The sequence below is a fragment of the Amphibalanus amphitrite genome, unplaced genomic scaffold (assembly GCF_019059575.1).
Source record: "Amphibalanus amphitrite isolate SeventyFive unplaced genomic scaffold, NRLGWU_Aamphi_draft 000419F_arrow, whole genome shotgun sequence".
NCBI lineage: Eukaryota > Metazoa > Arthropoda > Thecostraca > Balanomorpha > Balanidae > Amphibalanus > Amphibalanus amphitrite.
Window position 1 is genome coordinate 189659 of NW_024881913.1, and position 11774 is coordinate 201432.

General features: G+C 47.1%; 1 protein-coding gene across 1 annotated transcript in view; it reads right to left on the reverse strand.

The window, feature by feature from the left end:
- The window catches only part of LOC122391048 (neuronal PAS domain-containing protein 4-like), an 83421-nt gene extending 75579 nt beyond the window's left edge, over positions 1-7842 (reverse strand). Inside the window, exon 1 of the mRNA XM_043384580.1 lies at positions 7495-7842. The gene's annotated coding sequence lies outside the window, so the exon portion shown is untranslated. The remainder of the gene's footprint in view (positions 1-7494) is intronic.
- Between the last annotated feature and the right edge of the window lie 3932 nt (positions 7843-11774).

Below are 11774 nucleotides of genomic sequence, written 5' to 3' on the forward strand. Positions count from 1 at the left end.
TAATTCGGATATATATTAAACATATTTCGCAATAAACCACTAAATGCACTTGGCGAAATTCTCATTGTGTGCAACCACCACTGTTACGCCCTTCTACGTAATTAATCAAAGAAGCGTCAACTCAGAGGTGAAACAAAGGCCGAATCTTCCACCGACAGCATTTCTTCCACCACTAGATTTCCACAAAGTTCCCGCCATTACTCTACTACACGGCGAGACCCGTCCGGGGCCCGCCCCAGTGCCGGAAGCAGTGAGCTGTCGGCTGAAATGTCCCCTCGCACGGCGAGCGCGCCAGCCCGCGCGACGGCCGCGCCGAGCGGGCCGCCGGGGCAGGGGGAAGGGTCGGCCGGCATTGTTGGTTTAGCCGGCTACCGGCGTCTCAGGCGCCGGCCGGCCCCGGTAGGGGTTGGTCACCATGACAACCGAGGACGGTTGGCAGAGGGCGGAGAAGTAGTAGTTGAAAGCATCCGCATCGGGAAAGAAAATAGTCCTGCAGATATTGACGCTTTTCTTGCAAGCGAGAGCAGATAGACGCATGAAAATAACACCGTTGGGTGCGTCTTTCAAAAATACACAAATTTTTACTTGGCAATGAATTTACTTCTCCATAATGAATTTTCTGATGGCTTCACGACAGCAGCACGGGCGACGGGTACCGAAATTTTAAACGGGGAATAATATCCAGATCAGTCCACTCACAGCCCTGGTGACTTCAATGCAGATGCAGGGCAAGTAGAAGAACACTGAGTACCTACACTTATCCACGGCTTCGCTTCAATTTATCTGCCAACCTTTCCCACCACACCGCAACTCACTAGCAACACCCCGCGCCTCGAACGCGGCCTTGAACAACGCGGAAATCAGTGGAGCTCCTAGTGCTGTTCAACTGTTGAGTGCTTATGCATGAAATAAATGTTATTTTATTAACCCTCGCCCGTATAGGGGGGGGGGGGGGTCGAACGGACCCCCCCCCATGGTTTTTCGCAAATAACTCGCGTAAAAAGCGGCCGATCGCGACGAAACTTTCAGTACCCTCGCGTTCATCAATTTTACACCTACCCTGAAAATTTCATGACCCTGACCCAAATGACCTTTGACCTGTGACCTACTTTTCGAGACCTTGTTTGGCCGGAATCGCGATTCGGCGTATGTCGGCTCGCATTAGCCGCGCGTTTGCAGTTTTTTCGTGGTTTCAAGCGTTCAAACATGTGATATGATGTTGCCCCCATGCATTAGGGTGGGTGTCAAGGTCACCTGAAGGTCAGGTCAGGTCATTGACCTTTGATGACCTCGGTTCACTTTTTCGAGTTTTACATGTTTCTATGACCAGTTTTTGGAGCTGAATTCGAATTTAGCAACCATATGAACATTTACGAAGTAGTTTTGATGCCTTCGTAACATGTTACGAAGCTGTTAGAGGCGGTTGCCACCTACTACGAATACCCTTACTGGTTGACCTGACCTGACCTGACCCGACCTGGCCTAAATGCATGAAGACATCATCTGTGATCAAAACTAACATGATATTCGTGATCAGCACCCCGAAAAACCCCATAGCAGCCACACTTCACGATGTTCTAACAGGTCCCGATTTTCCCGACTTTTGGGTCATTGACCTGACCTGCAAGGTCAACCAATGACCTAGGACCTTAAAATTGGGTATCATCGGCTTCCTCTCGTCACGAGCAACACGCTCGTTTTTTCCGCGAAGCTCTAGCTCGATCAGGGGCGAAACGGCAAGGGGGGGGTCCAACGGACCCCCCCCCCTTATACGTTCGCGGCTGGAAAAACACCAATACGGGCGAGGGTTAAACAGCATGAAAATGCATACAACTTTAATACTTTAGAATGGTATGGTATAAACAAAGATTTTGAGGAAATCATCGAATGTCAGAATTTTCTAGTCTTTTCAGTATTGCTCTCCCACCATCGTCGGCGCGCCGTCGCCGGCCGTCGGCAGCATTTCATCTCTAGCTTTTTTCAATAAGGCCTCAAACTAAAGAAATAATGAGTTATGAACAAAGTAAAAGAGGTCATCGAGATCTAAAAAATCCCATTTATATTTGGTGGCAGTATTGCCGCATTTAACGCAGCAGTTTACTTTATTTTCGTCTTCCACCATCTTCCACCAACCAGAACTTCCGGTGAAAAGTCAGTGGATATAGGGAATTTCATAGAAATCTGCAAAACACCTGAATATTTCTCTAGGGTTTAAAAGTCTTCATAATTCTAGTGAAATTCAGGAAAAAGAGATAAAAAGTCTTAGTTTTGATAAAAAAAACACTCCTTTTTTAATTTTAGATGTTTTCCATAGACAACAGAAAGTCGCATCGGGTAAACCAGGCAAAGCATCGGTGGCGGCATATTTTCCACCATCGAGGATCGCTGGCTTGTTCGATTTTCCACCGCCGTGCGTCGCCGTGACGGCACTTTATTTCACCTCTGCGTCAACTTTCCCATCCGTCAAAAGCGGATGTAGGGACTCCATTTATCATCTATATTATGCAAATTCGTAATAATTACGAGCGGCTTCAGCATTGCATTGAGCCCGTATTTTCTCATGCCTCGCCAGTGCGAACTAATGGTCAGTTATTGATATGGCCCGTAATTAGAAGGCGAAATATTGGCGGAGCCCTGGGCGGTTCGTATTACTTCTAGTGAACAAGCACGTGAGCACTGAGACCTCCATTGTCGAACGTCAAACGTGAGCCTCAGCCTGCGTCCCGGAGCATCGGTTGGTAGCTATAGTAGTGTCGCATACTGAGAATGCATACCGAAAGAACAATGATAAAGTTATTTGCGAGATTGTCAAATTATTAGCAGCGAGCACTGACCAATCATGATCTAAATATTTATGAGCTTCATGATATCCTTATTCATTGAGGAGCATTTATCACTGGAAATATTTACATTGCAAAAACCGCTCACTGTTATAAAGCTCACTGAATTGACCAATAGCGGCTATGCTATGCCTACCGTTTACTCATAATTTTTGATAGAGCAGTACTCGTCATATATTTTATGCAGCAAGATCTGCTTAGTGTGGCATTTTTTTGCAACACGTCAAAAACGCACTGCATAGAACAGATTTATATTTGCATGCATGAATGTTACAAATTTTGTTCTATTAAAGATCGGTTCGTAAGGGCGGATGTTGATTTAGTTCAGGAGGATCGTATTAAATCTAACAAAATGGCAAAAGCAACATTCCACTTTGTTTAGGTTTTGAAAGGAATTAATACTGCTTGCGTCTTGTAAACGTACAAAATAGGTATTTTGATCTTCTATCAAAATGAAACGCAAAACGTAGGTATCTTGTTCACGTTCAAATAACCAACAAGCATTGGAACATGTCTACTTTTGTAGACTGAAAATCAGCCTAAAGTCTACCCGTCTAAAATATGACGTTTACTCATAGATGTTCCATAAGGCAATAAAAGTTTTGAATGGTGTTACAAGCTCTGCTTAGCGTGGGCTCTGGCAACGGAAATCTGCTCATACGAATCACTTTGTGTGTAAACTACTAAAAATAGTGTAGTAGGAATTACCTAAAACACGGACATGAGTACACTTCCAGCCCTGCATACATAAGTTGTGTCAAGCACATTTCACAAACGTGAGATATATCAGGTGTGACACGTTTAAGATCCATCTTTATTTGTTTGTCTACTTAATGTAAGATAAAAGCCACATATTCCCTAAGCTGAGAGCTAGCTGAAAGCTAACGTTTCTGAGATGACAATTGAAAGTATGCTGGGAATATAATGATATACAATGCCATTAATCTTCATTTGCATCATACACTGTCTGATCAACGACGCTCTAAGAAACATTTCATTGTGTGATTCATTGCTATTTAGTGTTTCCCCAACGCGGGTGGGCGATCGAATGATAGGCAAAATTGTTTTTACTTTATTAAAAGTAATAGAGGACATCCAAAAATGTATACCTACCTCTATAAAACGTATGAACAGTTACGCCATTACGTCACAGGCGTAATGTATAAGGAATAATGTAAAAGGTTTATGTTGCAATTTCGACCATTTGACGTTTGGCAAAGAGCCAGAAAACTGTTTGGATTTCTTTCTTCACAAGCAATGTCCATAGATTAATCGTACAAATTAGCGGAGAATTAGGGGGCATCCTTTCCTGCCAAAAACATCTCAGATTAAAAAGTTAACATCAAAAGTTTGATTCAAAAGTCCGCGTTATCCTAATTCATGTGGATACCCAGTTCAAAAATGGCAGATCAGCAGAGTTAGTGGAAGAGCAAACATCATCTAAGACACACAATGCAAAACGGGATCATATCACCGACATTGCTGGCCAGGGGCGGCGGATTCGGGGGGGCAGGGGGGGCAGCTGCCCCCCCTGGCAAACTCGTGGGGGGGCAAAAGTATCTTTTTGCCCCCCCATAATTTTTGACAAAACTTAGACAAGAAACATATACCTGATTATTCTGTTCGATCATCTGAAGATGTAACCAGATGCCCATATACTTTATCATACGTTGCCTTTCTTAAATGACAAGTGTTCGCGTTCAATTCAAGTTTTCCTCTCTTCAACCTAGTTTTGGAGACATTATAAGCGTCAAAGTGACGCAGCGGCAACCCAGGCCTTCAGTGACCGCTTACAGGGGCGACAGATACGGAGCGGCAGAGGAGGCATCGTTCCCTAAGAAACTTTTGGAGGAGGGGCAAACGTATATTCTTGCCCCTCCATAATTTGTGCCCTAAACATGAGGAAAATTTCCATAGCCTGATATTGCAGCTATGCGCTCCTACAGTTTGTCCAACGGTGCCTTTTGAATATGTGTAAATGCTAACCATTTCCGCTTTATAGCATTTTTTTGTCTTTTCAGATTCGATTTAGAGATATTTTAAGTGTGCAAGAGACGCAACTCACACCCTCAGTGGTCGTTTGCCGCTATTTTGTACCTACATGAATGCCAAATCGCAAGCGAGCGGAGACGGAAGGGCTAGCCATTCGCTTGCGGGTAGTTAGGAGGTTAGGACTGATGAGCGCTCGTAATAAGCCACTCCCCTGATTTTTTCGAACGCAACAGTTTCCAGTGCAAGTAAAATGGTAAACGCCGAGGTCGTACACATTGACCACATTGACCAATGCACGGTATGACACCCAAAGGCCAGTCACCAGAGATCTGCTTTGGGCATTCGGAGGCTTGTGTGGGGCCAGTGTAAAAACTGGATGTTCACTGAACTAGTTCAGTATCCGCTTTATTTCAGTATTCACTATTAAATAAGTAAAAATTAACGTTGGAAACTTTTGAGGGTTAGAGCACTGATCATTAGTGGGGCCCCCTCTGGCTAAAGGCTGGCTATAGAATACAGAGCATCGAACACGAAAGCAAAATCTAAGGCATTTTGGAAAAATGAGTATGCCCCGCAGCGTCCGGACACTGCCACCTTCCAGTGGGTCAAGCCAACGGGGTCCAAGTCTATAATGGCTCTTAACGATAGCACTAACCTTGTCTCACTTTTCGTTGAAGTCTGTTCCGAATGGTTTCGGCGACAGACTGTCTGCACTGAGGTCGTTTGGTATGTGCAACTGTAATGAAAGCCACCTGAGGCGCCCACACTAGGCTGAAGCTGGGTTGGAAATGCTTCGTCTTTGCAGATGTCACTGGCCGCTGATTCTCGAGTGCCTGAACCGGTAGATGTCGTGGTAAAATTTGGTGTGATAATTTGGGCCTTGCCGCAGTCAGCGCACCCTAAAGTTCTAATAAAGAAACGCTCCTCCCCCCCCCCCCGAGCTTCTGCATCCAGTCTAACGAATTCCTTCACCCTAGTCCACCGCTCGACTCCCTCACCTCAGCCCTCCGTTCCCAGCTTGACGAGCGTTTGGGCCTTAGTTAAGCCTTGCTGTGGGCTTACTGTAGGATAAACCCATCGAGACAGCCCGTCTCGATGAGCTTAATTGGCGAACTACTGCCTTGGGGTGGGTTTCTGGCGAATTGCTGTCCCAATAGGTTTAGATGCGACCGACTGTCTCTGAATGTTTGAGCGGTCTCCTCCTGCTGTTAGCTAGTTTCAGTTGATATCTGTCTCAGAAATACTTTTTAAAGGAAGGTTAAACGGAAATCGAACGTAAAGTGAACAGAGGAAAAGTGGTAACGAGTTACCTCATTGAAGAATAGCGTTCGCCTACTTCAAAAGGTTTGGCACCGTTCTTCAAATCTGATTTGCGATCGGGTTATGGGCTATGGCACAATTTTTCCCATTGGAGCTTTTTGCTAATACAGCAATGCGAAAATCGTTATATCGTTCAATGGCAGATCCAGGGAGCGGGCATATAAAGCAAATATTTACTCCCCCTCCCCTTGCATCGCCCGAAATAGACAAAACATACCTTATGTTTCCTAATAATAAAACTTTTATCAGAATGTCGTTTGCTTTATACTGTTCAGCAGTAAAGGAATCGAAATCCGAGGAGTTTTTGGATTTTGGACACTTGGGGGGGGGGTATGTCCCCTACAGCGTCGAAAACGCCTTTCTGAATCCGCCTATGACATCATCTCGACTGGGATCTTGCCCCCCCACGCCAAAATCGAATCCGCCGCCACTGTGCTGGACTGACATTTTCACAATTATCGATCATATCTGAGGGCGAGTCACGCACATCACATCTTAGCTTTCAGGGCAGAGGGCGGAGGACCGAGCCCATGCTGGTTATTTATGTAGAGATATGCTGATTTCTGCGAAGTGCAAGGGATGGTAAAAATGTTATTTGGCTTGTATGGTTTAGGTATCATGAATCGTTCAATCTTATATCTTTTTTAGTTTTGTTTGCCCTCCATACCAATTACCAGCCACGTGAATCCATGCTAGTGCTGCGTCTTCCTGTTGCATGCTTCAGCAAATCTTTAGAATTACACAGCTGAAAACGGCAAGAACCTACGCACTGTTGTCTCTGTCTCAGTCTGGCAAAACAGCAACTGATTCGGTTTATTAACTAAATAAAAAGGTGTCATATTTAAAAGGACAAGTAGCCGTTATAGTGGTATGAATTCATGAATTCAAGCACATAAGTATTCCAGCGCAAATCATACAGCACTTTACTAATGAATCAGACATCCCGACATTGGTGGTTCACCCCAAAAGCCAGCATATCTCATGGAATCATTCCATCGATCTTGCTGTTACATGATGCAAACCGATAAGCACGTTCAATCGCTTGTGTTCAACATTTGTGGGATGACGAGATCCACCAGTCCATGGGCCCCATCGCATGAGAGGAGACATTTATCAGCGTAACCCGCGCCCGATAGCCACATTAATCCCAATTTCGGGGGTGACAAATGGAATTTGGTGCCGCCAAGCGGAACTAACTGTACCATTTGTAGATACCAAAACAGCAATAGGAAGCCGCGTTTTCGTTTGGAAGAGAGATGCTTGTCATGAGTGGCAGCATTCTCTTCACAGACGGCGCCGAATCGGTCGGCACTGGAGCTTGTCGGTTATACGAGACTCTCACCTTTGATATGGTAATCCAGCGCTTCGACTTTGTCGGCACGTGGGACCCAGATAGCGGCGCTCACTATCTCGAAAGACGCAGGAGTAGCCGGCACTAAGCCCAGTCCCTGCACGACTGCTTCAACGAGCACGTCCGCCGGTCCTCAGTGCCATTCACCGTTCTAACCACGGGCTGTGTGTTCCGAATCCACGCGGCACCACAAACTAAACCACTCCCCTCCGTCACAATCCCGACACCCAGTCCACCGTCGGTCCCGTCGCCGCCGTCGCTCACGTGCGTCGAACACCGACACCGACGCGCTCACCGGGCCGCCGCGCCGACGGGCCAGGCCTGAGTGTGTCGCCGGCCTCTCCTTCTGAGGGGCCGGCCGCGCCGAGCGGCACCGAGCGCTCCCATTGGTCGCCGCCGGACCGAGCGCGACGCTGATTGGCCGCTGGCTCGCGTCTCGGCGAGTAATGGAGAGGCTGAGGCGAGAATTGGAAGGTAATCACCACAAACACTCTGTCAGCCCTGTAATTGGCCAGATTTTTCGGCTTTGGGTGGGAGCGCAATCCAGTTAGGTCCAAATTACAGACTGCGAAGCCATGTTTCCGTAGCGCTGGCGTTCACGGAGTGCTGGCGAATGCCGAATGATGCCGGCTAGGGGTGATGACCGTTTCAGTCACGTGTGTTTGTATCCTTGTCATTTCATCCCAACACATTTGACAGGCTTCCTAGTTCACCAGGAAGTGGTTCAAACAGCTGACGTATCACCGTATCAAGTGTCGGCTGAAATGGTCTAAGTGGCAGGCATTATTCCGAGCGTTTTACAGCGCATCCCATTCAGAAGGGTAACAACTCGTGTAATACATTGGCGTGGAGCACGCAATGAGTTTATTCCATCTCTGAACTGGGGTCAGTCGAATATTTTCTGGATGAAGACAAGGACCGGGGAGTCCCATGTATGACTCATCTGGAGTGATGTGATCAGAAGATCTGTCTGAGCCCTGAATTATGTAATTTCATGTGAAATCGATCCACAAAAGGCCTCAGTCGGTACTAGAGAGTAGAGAAGACTGGGGAGGGTCAAGCGTCAAAATTGATTAATCGGGAGGTCATTTCATTCCACGTGCTTTCATAAGCATTATGTTGAAAATCAGGCCTCAATGGGGAGCATCATATGCCTCAATTCCATAGGCCCACGATGAATCAGACTTGGCATGATGCACAATGCAAATGATATGCAAAACTGCAAATCTTCCAGAAAAAGATGAAGGTGTTACCTTAGTCCTTAACAGCGCTGAGCATGTGCCTATTAGATGATTTGCAGGTCCCAACGTCCATGCACTTTCCGCAATTCTACCGTTACACTCTATCTATGAGCAAAAGCATATAAAGCAAGCCGGGCCCTGTTCGAGGGTTACCGTGCATTTCAGCAACTGCACGAGAACGTTGCCAATGCCGTCTACGGTCTAGTGCCTCCAGCCTAAGGGTATCAATTTATATTTCAATTTCAATGAGCAATTTTGTTCTTCGTAAGTTTTCGAGTGCTGACTGGAGCTCCCTGTTATAACCAGACACGCCCTAAACAGCGGCGGCGGCCGATGGTTTGGCGCAGCCGTCTAATTTATGACTGCAAGATTTAACGGTGCGTTGCATGCTATTTACGCAATCATCTGGGCAAACAATTTAGTAGATAAGTTTAGCTGATCCCCATTGCTTACCTTTTCTTGTAATTTCAATAAACCAAGTACCTACACTCGACTCGGAACTGATTCAGATGAAGGATAAACTGTTCCCGTCCAACTCAACCTAAATTTAGTTGCAAGAACAAAGTTCTAAAGACAGTAGGTGTTTTAAATAACTTACAGTTCAAATTACACCACGCGCCAAAACCTCAAAAATTCAAAACCGTCTCACAAGTGCATTTTATAATACCCCCTGGTGTGTGAAAATGTCCCGAGAACAGCTGCTAATTAGAGCGATAAGCCCGACTCCTGTACTACGCCCCCACTTTCTCTGTTTCCCACGCAATGAGTTCGGTGCGTGGCGGGTCTGAGGGGCTCCCCAGCTCTCCGGTTCATCTCACCCCCACGGCGCCGCCCGTCGGTCCGCCCGGCCCGGTTACGGCCCGATTTAGAGAGCAGATAGGCCGAGTTATCGACAATAAAGTCCGTCGTGGCGTGTCCGAGCGGCGACCTGTGCTCTCTGACCGGTATGACGAGACGAGCTCATACTCTGTTCGCAACTGACCTCGTTTAAATTGTCATGCGACCCGGCCCGGTTATGAGCGACCCGGTGGCCCGTGACTTTCACACGGTACTCGGCGGCCGCGTCTCGCACTCTCCTCTCCTGGTGAGAAGTAGTGCGGAGTCAGCAGACGGCCGCCGTTAGTGAGGCTCTGCAGACTTCGGGCGACATGCAAAACTGGCGCGCCACTCGCTGTGCTCGCTCCGTGCGTGGTTTACACGTTCCGAACATCGTGTTTGCACACAGAGATGCGACGCAATGCTGCTCTCCAAGCCATTGTTCAGGCAGATTAGCGGGTGTCAGCTCATAATTCCAACAGGTGCGTGCAATTAAGGGAATTCGGAAAAAGTGTGTGGGACTTGGGATTCACATGTTGGACATCGCGTTTGACACTATGTGACAGTGTATATGTCACCAATAGTGACCAGTTTGCCGAGACGAGGGGTGAGAAACTGTGCCGCGCCTCCAATCAGCGAAAATGGCCTGCGAGAGTAGCACTACGGGTAGCTGCGAGAGCCGATGGTAGGCGTCAGTGTGGACTGAGAGAGCCGCGCAACTAAAAATGTGTTGCGTATAAACTTTTGTATAACGTGTTACACAGAGGTCTACGAATTATGATTGATGTCAGCTCATACGATATGCACTGTTTTTTTTTTCAGCAAAGTAGCAGCGGTCAACCCTTCACCTCCAAACATCTCCACTCCATATGCATGCACCTTCCAAAGGTAAATTGCAATTCAATCTGAAGTGTTCCCAAGGGAAGTATTCAATAGCATTTCAAACGCCAAGCTACAGCTGGTGGCTCCAGATTCTGAAGTCTTTCTGAAGTCCTTGAATTGTTCTGAAGTCTGTTCATGCAATATGCATAACAATGTGTGGGAAAAGGGCAACGCTCTGAAGAGTCAACATTTTCGTGACCCAAATCAGATAACAAGCTAGTAAGGCAAGGTTTCTCTAAATACGTGACCATTCAAGTGTAAGCCGTGCAATATTTGTCTTCGATAGATACATGCCTTTACTACAAATATTGTAGCAAATGGGCAACATAATATGATAAAGAAGAAGAAAAAGCATTGCCACATACACAAGATAAGGTTCGGCAATGTCCCAAGCTGGTGTAGACAAGATTGACCGATAACTTTCCACTGATTTCATGGCGCTTGTTAGTCGCTGCCTACACCGACAAATAACGTTCTAACCGGCCAGCCCCTCTCCGCCTAACACCTCCACAGCCCTGTCTTACGGCAGATAACGACGGCGGTAATCTTGATGAACATCAGCGTAATGAGTTCCGACATGATCAACACAAAACGGGGGCACGACAAACAAAACCCGACCCAGACGGTGACGAGCAGTCGTGATTTTCCCCGGCCGTTGGCACCGGTAACGCACGGGGAAATCGGCGACAATACCGCACCGCTTGTCGCGCATGATTGTTCGGTAAACTTTCGGATATTTTCAACTGGTTGACGCCGTTTTACGCTAGTTTCTGTGTCGGTTCCCACAAGAAGAGAACCAGACGTTTGTTAGCCTGTGAGTTTGAAAAGCAGATGCTTTACATGACAAAACTATTGCACAACCAGCTAAGAATAGCATGTCTCTGGGGATATCTCACCACTCACTGTTGACATCATCAGACTATGCATGCAGAGACGGAGGCTCTGGCACTTTTTCGACCAGCAAAGCCAAAAGACGTTCCCGAGAAGCATTGTTTGGACTCGTGTGTAATAAGATTATCCTCTGCTGTCTTCCGCGTGCCGGGTGGTCGCGTTTAGAAACGATGGCCGCCAGCTACCGCCCCGCCCAGCGCAGGGGACCGCGGTCGCGTGCTGGGCACCGAGTTCTACACTCACCTCTGATCTACGCCGCCCTTCTCCGCAGCTTCGCATCATCGTCAGCGCCTTTACGGGAAAAGATGCTCGTGAAGCTCAGACGACTCGGTGAATCGGCTCGCGGCCATACGGGAGTCACGGAGAAAAACGGAGCTATGACGTCATCGCGGTATTTTAGAATGTGTGCGACAAACGCGGAAATCTGCTCTGGTAGGTAGC